Genomic DNA, 9158 nt, shown 5'->3' with positions numbered 1-9158 from the left:
CTGCAGCTCCTTCAGATCCTGTAAGGTTGCTCTGAATTCTCATTGGAACCTCTTCTTTTCCAGGCTGAACAGCCCCAGCTTTCTCAGCCTGTGTTTGTGGGGGAGATGCTCCAGCCCTCTTATCAGCACCAACATCATGGCTCTCCTCTGGACATGCTCCAAAATCTTCCCTGTGCTTTTTATGTTGGGGGCACCAGAACTGTACAGAGCACTCTGGGTGGGGTCTCACAAGGGCAGAGTGGAGTGGGAGAATCCACTCCCTCAACCTGCTGCCCACTGTCCTTTTGATGCAGCCCAGGATTTTGTTTGCTTTCATAAGAAACCCATAAGAAGGTGTTTCATAAGAAGCATAAGAAGCTCAAGGCTGGCTTTCCTCACCTTGGCATCTCAGATCCACCACATGTAAAATGGTATCTTGATTTTGCTCATTAATGTGGAGTTCTGGAACTGGGAAATGAAAAGCCTGCACTTGCCATTTCTTTTCCCTTTGCAATATAACCAGAGCAAAAGATTGCACCTAAAATTCACAGCATCATGGCTTTCCTGGTGGTGAGTCACCATCAGGTGAACCTATTCTGTCATCTCTGGAGGAGTCAGCAAGATGGGAGAGCTGTGCTCAGCCATTAGCTCATTTCTTTTCTTTCTTTTCAACCATGTGCTGCCTTCAATCTCTTGGCGCTGCATATGTCAAGAACAGGAAGTAAGTGGGCCGTAGGATTTTCCTTTCAGCATTGTTCAGGCAATGACAGGATGCAGCACAGATGGAATCAGCTTGTTTATACTGAATGTGCTGGAGTTATTGATAAAGGACAGCTTCATCCCTGCCTGAACAACACCCCCTGTCCTGGCATCTTGAACAGGTGCCATGAGCTTCACTCCAAGATTAGCCATAACCTGCAGGAAAACAACTTTCTGGAACATAACCATTTTGAAAAAAAGTCCTGGTTTTTGCTGGGTTTTGGGGTTTTTTATTTTTTCTTCCAGTTTTAAATTCCATATTTTCCTTTAACTGTTTTCTGTCTCCTATATACAGCTGAGATGACAGTGTTGTGTTTTGCTTAGTAGGAGATTCTGTGTTACCCATACTAATGTCTCTCAATTTGGTGTGTCCCAGAGATGTCCACACCCAAAGAAACAGGAATCACCAAGGAACTGTGCTCAGTGATGACCTCCAATCCTCCCAAAGAGAAACTCCTTCTCAATACCAGGAAAGAGTCCATCAGGTAAGATCTCACAGCCCACGTTTTGATTCATATTCTGTTACCATTTTTTATCCCACCTATGCCTTTATGTAAAAATTTTGTTAGAAACCCTGTTATTTCTGCTTGTAGATTACAAAAAATACCGTGTTTTCATAGAATTAGGTTGAACACAAATTCCTCATAACAGAGACTCACATCTTGAAAATGCCTCCTCAGTCCTCAAGAGCAGACAGAATGGCAAGGGTAATTTGACTTATGGAATCATTTATTTGGAAAAATCCTCTGAGATCATCAAGTCCAACTTGAATGATCAAGTTGGACTTGAATCACTTGAATGTGAAGCCAGCACTAACAAGTCATCACTAAAACAAGTCTCTAAGTGCCACTTCTACATGTATTTTAAATATCTCCAAGGATTGTGATTCCATCACTTCCCTGGACAGACTGTTTCAACATTTGACAAACCTTCCAGTGAAGAAATTTTATTATAATGTACAATCTGTACAATAATGTACAATAGAGGACATTTCCTGTCGCCCTATTACTTGTTATTTGGGAGAAGGGACAGATCCTTATCAGGAGGATTTGAAGGAAAAGCATAGAGAACTAACCAGAAAACATTGTCATTTTAATCCATAAAAACTTAATAGTCCTTTGCATCAATTCTCATATCATATTAAAATAAAAATAGGATTAAAACAAATACTAAAAGAAAGAGATGGACCCAAAGAGATGGACCATTTTCTATATGGATAGATACTAAACAGAAAATTTGTCTGAAAACAAAAGCTGGGGGAGACAAAATGGTGAAACAGATAATTTTTTGAAAAATTTGGAGAAAGGAAATATGCTCATTTTTTCTCACAACCTAAAAATAAGAGGGAGTAGGGGCATAAGTCATATGAGGAGCAGCTGAAGGAGCTGGGGTTGTGCAGCCTGGAATAAAGGAGGCTCAGGGGAGATCTTCTCATGCTCTACCACTGCCTGAGAGAAGGTTGTAACAAGGTGGGGGTCGGGCTCTTCTTCCAGGTAACAAGTGGCAGGATGAGAGTACAGCCTCAAGCTGTGCCAGAGGAAGTTCATTTTGGACATCATGAAGAAATTTCTCGCTGAAAGGGAGGTTAAGCATTGGAACAAGCTGCTCAGAGAAGTGATGGAGTTACCATCCCTGGAGGTGTTCAAGAAATGACTGGATGTGGCATTTACTGCTGTGGTTTAGTTGACAAGGTGGTGATCAGTCAAAGGTTGGATTCAATGATTTTGGAGATCTTTTTCAACCTTAATGGTTCTGTGAGTATAAGATAAGTGAAATAATGAGGTAGGAACTTAGCAAACATAAAAAGGATTTATACTTTCATAGAGAGCACAAGGACATAGTGGAACTCAGAGAAACACAATTCCAGATATGTCAAAATGTGATTTGACGGGTTATTGGAAACAAAACTCATCAAAACCTTTAAACATAACTATACACGTGCAGCATTCAGACAGAGAAGTACCCAAAATGCTGGCTCCTGGTGTTTAGGGTGTTGTATTAGGAGAAATGTGACCCTTGCCTTTTCTTTTCTTTCCTTGACCAGCTATCAGGAGCAGGATATTGCTTTAACAGGTTATAGTCTCACTAAGAGTCTTTCTTTGGTTCAGACTGAACTGTGATCACATCAGTGATTACATCAATATCACTTAATTAATAATGACATTGAAATACAATACTTGGTGCTACTGCTTTCATAGAAAAAATGTTAAAGAAGCAGAAATTCAGGAGAGGATCTTTTCCACCCACATTCTCACATGATAGGGACTGAAGTTACTGCATCTTGATTAGGAAATAACTGTACAACCTGAAGTCAAGGAAAGAGAGTCAGAGTTAACAGATAAAGCTTTATTTCCTCGAAATCCACGTCCAAATGCTCTCAGTATTTGTAAGACTTCTGCTGTACAGCTGGCTGTATCCCTGCTGGCTTGTGTCAGGGCTTTGCAAAGCAGCAGCCCTTCCTTCATGTCCTTCCTTCCTCTTTCACTTTGTTCAGTTTGTTAATCAAGCAGAGGTATGGACAGAGGGTTTTTTGAAGCTCCTGCAAACAACCCTCACCACGTGAGTAATACACAGGAGTAGGAAAGGCAAAAGTTTTACCCCAGTCCTTACCTTGGGAGCAAAGCACAGTCACACAGACCTAAGAGAAAACTTGGAGGGGGGTTTCTCATGACATCTGCAAAACATGTCAGGCACATGTTCTCTCTCATAGTGGCCAAGTCTAAGCTGATAATACCTGCTGAGAAGTCCCCAATAATTCTGATCTCTCCAGCACAAATAGAAGTGCTGACTGACACACACACCCAAACTGATCTTAGCTCTTCAGTCCTTTCTGCCCCCATAGGAAGGATAATTTCACATTCTATTTTAGTTTGTGTCCTTTGGATAAAAATTCTCCTGACCACCCCATGTACAGTTGTGTAACAAAATCAGCAATGGAATGTTGGCTTTCAGGGCCACAGTAGTGTGGAACTGCCAAACCAGAGAGCACAAGTGGAGGAACCAATACTTAATTTTGAGTGGCCCCAAAGGGCTTACTCAAATTCTAGCAGATGCAGACAGACAATTTCTAAAAGTATTTAAGCTTTGTTATGACTTGCTTGGTGTGGCTTCTGTCTCAGTAGGGGACAAGAAGGCAGAAAGGTCAACTGGCCTGCACAGTGTGGCATTTAACAAACCATTAGCAGACTCAGTGAAGGGAGGTGTTCCTGTCAAGAAACATGCTTCCTGCCTTCTGTGGACATCCATACTGTGCCAAAGTCAAGAATAAGACAATAAAAATATTAAATACAATTAAAGAAAATTAAAAAAAATAATTCTTCTACTAAAGACAACAGAAATATTCCCACTTATTCCCTGTGTTCTGAAGTTCTCCATTTTCACAATTAACATAAGACAAAGAAACAGTTGTAATGGTAATAAAGGAAATAAAAAGTGATTTTTGCTTCCCCATCCTCTTGCTGAACAGATTTTTATTACTCCTTACTTCTTTCTGTTCCAACTGTTGGCATCTCTGTAGAGCTTCTGCTTTGAATCATTTTTCAGAATAAACAGAGGAAGCTGAAGCATCTCAGAGAAATGAACATGGTATAACAAAATAACAGCAGTTAATGGCATTGGCAAAAACAATGGTTTTAGAAAATTTTCAGTTCTTTCCCACAGAATCGTGAGATTTAAGAACTCGATGAAATTCCATATATAGAATAATTCAGGATAGGTGCCATATGAAGGTCAAATAGTTAAATTTAGAGGAAGGTCAACTGTGTATGGTCAGAATCCATATTCTTTGGCTATCTTTCAAGATTTTTGAGTTATGAAAGGGAAATTAAAATTTTGCAAGGTAACTATATATATTTGAATTGACTCTGAGTTTATTAAATCAGAGGTTAGATGGTGAAGTTTTTCTGGAATAGAAGACTTGAGAGAATGACTCAGAAGAGCTCTTCCTGGTCTAGTCCCTGTGACACAGAGAAGGAAGCAAGTGACAACTTGCATATTGAAAAAAATTCAAGAAAGAAATCTGCTGTGCTTAAATGATTGTTGTTACCCAGGTCATTTCAGTGCTCTTAATTTCATTTTTTGTCCCTTAAGAGAGTGATAAAATAGGTATCTTAATTGTGTGGTGTGAATTCTACCCTGATTTAGAATTGAGCTTGACAGGTTGGGTTTGTAATTCAAAATTATTCTTCTGATGCAAACATGAGAGCTGGCACCTACTCTTCTTTCCAAAGATTGCAAAGTGGAGATGAGGAATACCTTAAACTGGGAAGGCTGAGCAACAGATTTCAAGGTCTTAACTGGCATAAAAGAATCCCAGGGGTATGAAACTTAAAACTTGTATCCATAGAGGGAGAACAGAATTACCTTTTCTATTCCCAAGCATTTCTCTAAGCTGAGGTACCAGAGCTCAGGTACTTGGCTAGGTACAACATCATAGATTAATTAATTAGATGCATTTATTTTAATCTCACACGCAATTTTGTTTAAAGTCAATGAAAACAGATGACTAACTACTTGTCTTTATGGCAACTACTTGGATGACTTAATGGCTTTAAGCTGAAAGAGGGTAGATTTCAATTAGGTATGAGGAAGAAATTCTTTCCTGTGAGGGTGCTGAGACACTGGCACGGGCTTCCCAGAGAAGCTGTGGATGCCCCATCCTTGGAAGTGTTCAAGGGGAAGGTTGGATGGGGCTCTGAGCAAACTGGTCTGGTGGAAGGTGTCCCTGCCCATGGCAGGAGAGTTGGAACAAGATGATCTTCTAAGGTCCCCTACAACCCAAGCCATTATGATTGTATGATTCTAGTTCCTACTGGAAAAAAATATCTTCCCCCTAATAAAAGACTGCATATGCTTAATGGATTACTAAGGCAGGGAAATTCTCATGGTTTGGTGTGAAGTGTTGGGGCTTAATTCAGTGGGAGAGTCTTGCATTTGGTTTAAAAGGCTGATCCTCCAAATGGAAGATGAATGTTTGCTGAACAGCTGCCTCCAAATCACTCAGTACTCAATGTTGAGCTTGAGGATGTTGAATTCCCTTTTGGAAGCAAGCTTGGCCTCTGCTGCAGAGACAGCAAAGCAAGATGGAGCACGTGTTTAGTTCAGCAATGGAAGACAAGGAATGGTCCTTCAGGAGAAGCAAGGACAAATCACAATCATTAGTACAGGGAATAAAGGCGGCCCTATAAAAAGAGGGCATTGAGGAATAGAATTTATATTTATACATTATGAATTTAAATATGTTCTCAAAGTAATGTACTTCTTCCATCTGTATTTGGAGGCACTTGAAGTTCATAAATATGACTATTTTCAGTGCCAAATATCTCACGAGCCCGCAAGTTCGATCTCTGAGCAAATGGAGGAGCACTTCTTTTTTTTTTTTTTTTTTGCTGTGTAGTTTGCTGAGCAGTTCAACATCAGATTAACAAACAATCTTAATTGAGATTAGGAAAGCAGGCATTTGTCCCTCATTTTCTCCTCTGGGAGTTTATTGTGAAAAGGGTTCTCAGAGAATAACCAACATATCAGATAAGAGAGGTTTCAAGAAGGAGAATTACAGTTAAGAAAATTCCACACTCCTGTAAAAGCTCCCAATGGTCACATGTCTGCCTGGCCCTTAGAAGAATTGGCTTCCATTCTTCATCAGAAGGGGGGACCTCAAAGCTGTACCCTTGTGGGAAATTCCCTGCCTCTGGGAATGGGGCAGGCTGGGTGGAAAGGCAGTGAAATTCCCCCTGCCAGGGGCAGGAGTGCCTTCCACCAGATCTGTCTGCTCAGAGCCCCACTGAACCTGGCCTTGAACTAAGTAAATTAGGGAAGGGAGAGGACTGGAATTTCTCCCTATGCCCTTTTTCTGAAAAGAGAAGGAAGTTGGAACATTTAATCTACTCTGCAGTAGTAATAAAATTGACCAGCACCTGTTGTCTGTCCATGACACCATGGTACAAATCCACGGAGCAAGGCTTCTCACCCAAGAACAGGATAATGTCACCTGTTCTGTCTACTGAGAACAGTCACTGGCTTATTCCTCTTGTCACATCCAGGCATCATCCAAAAGAATTTTAAATGTGCTTGTCAAAACTATTTCAGAGAAAACAGTAACAGTTAAATATGAGGGCTAAATTCCTGGTTGTTCTTGACAGTATTCCTTGGCCCACTATAGTTTACCCTTCATTGCCAAAGAGGCTGACACTCAGAGCATGTTGCTCCTCAAGCAACAGAAACCAAAATGTATAAAGTTTGAGAAACTCCATCAATAGGCCATAACAAGGGAAAAATAAGCTTCATGGTATACATTTGTATTAGGACTTCTTTTATTGGAGGGAGAATATGGGTATGGAGGCATTAATTCCTAACCCAAAATTCTAGCAGTGGCTAGAAAAAAGCAATATGAGTCAAAAAGAAGGCTCCTCCTCAAAATTTATTATTTTATTTAGCTCTGCAGCTTTTTCAGCATTAAATCTCATTTGGCAAGGAGAAGTGCCTTCTTGCAGATGTACGTTTTATAACAGGCATTTCAAGGATCCAAGGACTAAAGGAAAACATTTCTGTCTTAAGTGCACTCATCTCTCAAATGACCAGTCAGCATATGTAGACAGAATATTCAGTTACTGTAATTTAGTACACTAGAACAGAGAGTACTGAGAAGCAGAAGTCAATAAGAATATTTAATAAACAGGAGCAGAACAGGAAGACTACACTGAATTATCGCCAACTTGTTATCCTTACGGGTCCTATTCTATCCAATTTGCTCTCCTTAAAAACTAATTTTCCTTTATTTCAGTCAGACACTCAACCTTCTCCACCATTCACAACAATTGCCTCTTCAGAAAATAGACAGGGGAAATATAGAAAAACATAGTCAAGCTGAGCAGGAATAATGTAACTGAAGCAAAGGCTGCAATTGCAGAAGAGGAGATAGAGCCACTCATCCTTAGATCAAGGGCTGCTGGTGGAAGCTTTCTGGGGCTCTGCATTTTGCACAGTTTACTAATGAATTCATAGCAGTGACCTACCTCATCTCTTTCCTTTTTATTTAAATTTTAAAATTTATTTTTGTTTTAATTGGCCTTTCTTTAAGCAGATTGCTATTGTATTAATAGATTTAAGCTGGGAAAGACCAGAAAAGATAATTAAAAAATAAAAAAAGGAAAAATTAAGTTACCCATCCCAAAATAAAAGTAGTATTTTGGGTCCATCCTGTGAGCTCACTACCAGAGTGTCAGCCTTACTCAGTTCCTTGACTTCCATGTTCTCCCCAGGGAGTCAAAGTCCATAACAGATGAGAACAAGGGAACTCTCCAGTAATTGCAGTGGGGATTTCTGATCTCAGTGACAGCATGGGGGGTCATGAAAAAGACCTTAGGACCCATCTGTTAAGTCTGGGTTTGGGTTAGAAAAGCAGACTGAAGTACTGTGAATTCAACAACTCTTCATCTCTTAAATGCCTGACTTGCTTCCCCTAAGGAATTGCTCACCTCTGCCTTTGGGAGGCTGCTCAGACATCTGTGCTACAAAAAACGGCCCTGCAAGGTTGAAACACCAGACAGAAACATCAGAGCAACATTCTTTTGCTCACCTAAAGACCCAGCCAGAAAGGTCATTTTTGCTGCTGTTCTGGAGTGTTCAGTAAATTTAACCACTGACATGTACTTACCCTCTGCAGCACATTGTATTTATTCAGGAAAAAAAAAAATTTATGCAGAAAGTAACTCAGTCCCAGGACTTAAAAGGCCTGCTTAAAAATGTATGTGTCAGCCATGCATTTGAACCCACATTAAGGATCTGCATGGAAAAATATGAATTTTTACTGACAACTGTCACTGAATTAATCTGGATTGCTATAAAGCCGGAGGCTGAACAATGTGTTAAGATATTTTCTTATTGATTCATAGAGAATGGACTCCCCTTCAAAGCTGGCTCCTGGTCACCGAAGAAAGAGCAGAGGATTTGTCTGTGAAGGAGAGGTACCACGTTGAGTCCTGTGTGTTGGGTAGACAGTAGTGAATCCTAATTGTGCTGTCCCAAGGAGTCCTCTAGGGACTGTCACCCCAGTGTGTGAATGTGTCCATACACCTGTGCTGTTATTTCTGGAAATAAGGAATGGGTTTCTGAGTGCCTTCTATTTAGAAGTTGAATTGAGATTTTCTGTCTGGTGCTACAAGTTTTATGTAAACAAGTAAATACATAAAATAAAAAAAATACATAATTTTGGAGGTTGCAGTCTTTCCCTCTTGCTGTTCATTTTTTTTTCCCATAGCAGGAAATAATCCCAGGACTCTGTGGTAAAGAAAGCACAGACAGCTCTCCCTTCTACCTGAAACCTCATGAAACCTCACCTGCCAGTGAAGAACCAGCCATAAAGGCATTTTGCAAAGTGAGTTTGAGAATCTTATATACTCTGGGCCAAATTTCAGGAGATG

At 40.2% G+C, this 9158-nt stretch overlaps 1 long non-coding RNA gene across 1 annotated transcript; it reads left to right on the top strand.

Moving 5' to 3' along the window:
* The first annotated feature begins 756 nt into the window (after window positions 1–756).
* Window positions 757–8880, top strand: LOC139600974 (uncharacterized). The gene is made up of 3 exons (XR_011682739.1): window positions 757–860; window positions 1115–1223; window positions 8631–8880. It is a non-coding gene; the product is annotated as an uncharacterized lncRNA (long non-coding RNA).
* Window positions 8881–9158: the final 278 nt, after the last annotated feature.

This window comes from Agelaius tricolor, unplaced genomic scaffold (genome assembly GCF_023055355.1).
Source record: "Agelaius tricolor isolate 1412-34295 unplaced genomic scaffold, bAgeTri1.0.p SCAF_2, whole genome shotgun sequence".
Lineage (NCBI taxonomy): Eukaryota > Metazoa > Chordata > Aves > Passeriformes > Icteridae > Agelaius > Agelaius tricolor.
The sequence above is the reverse complement of the archived record's forward strand: the minus strand, read 5'-3'. Positions and strand labels throughout refer to the sequence as shown.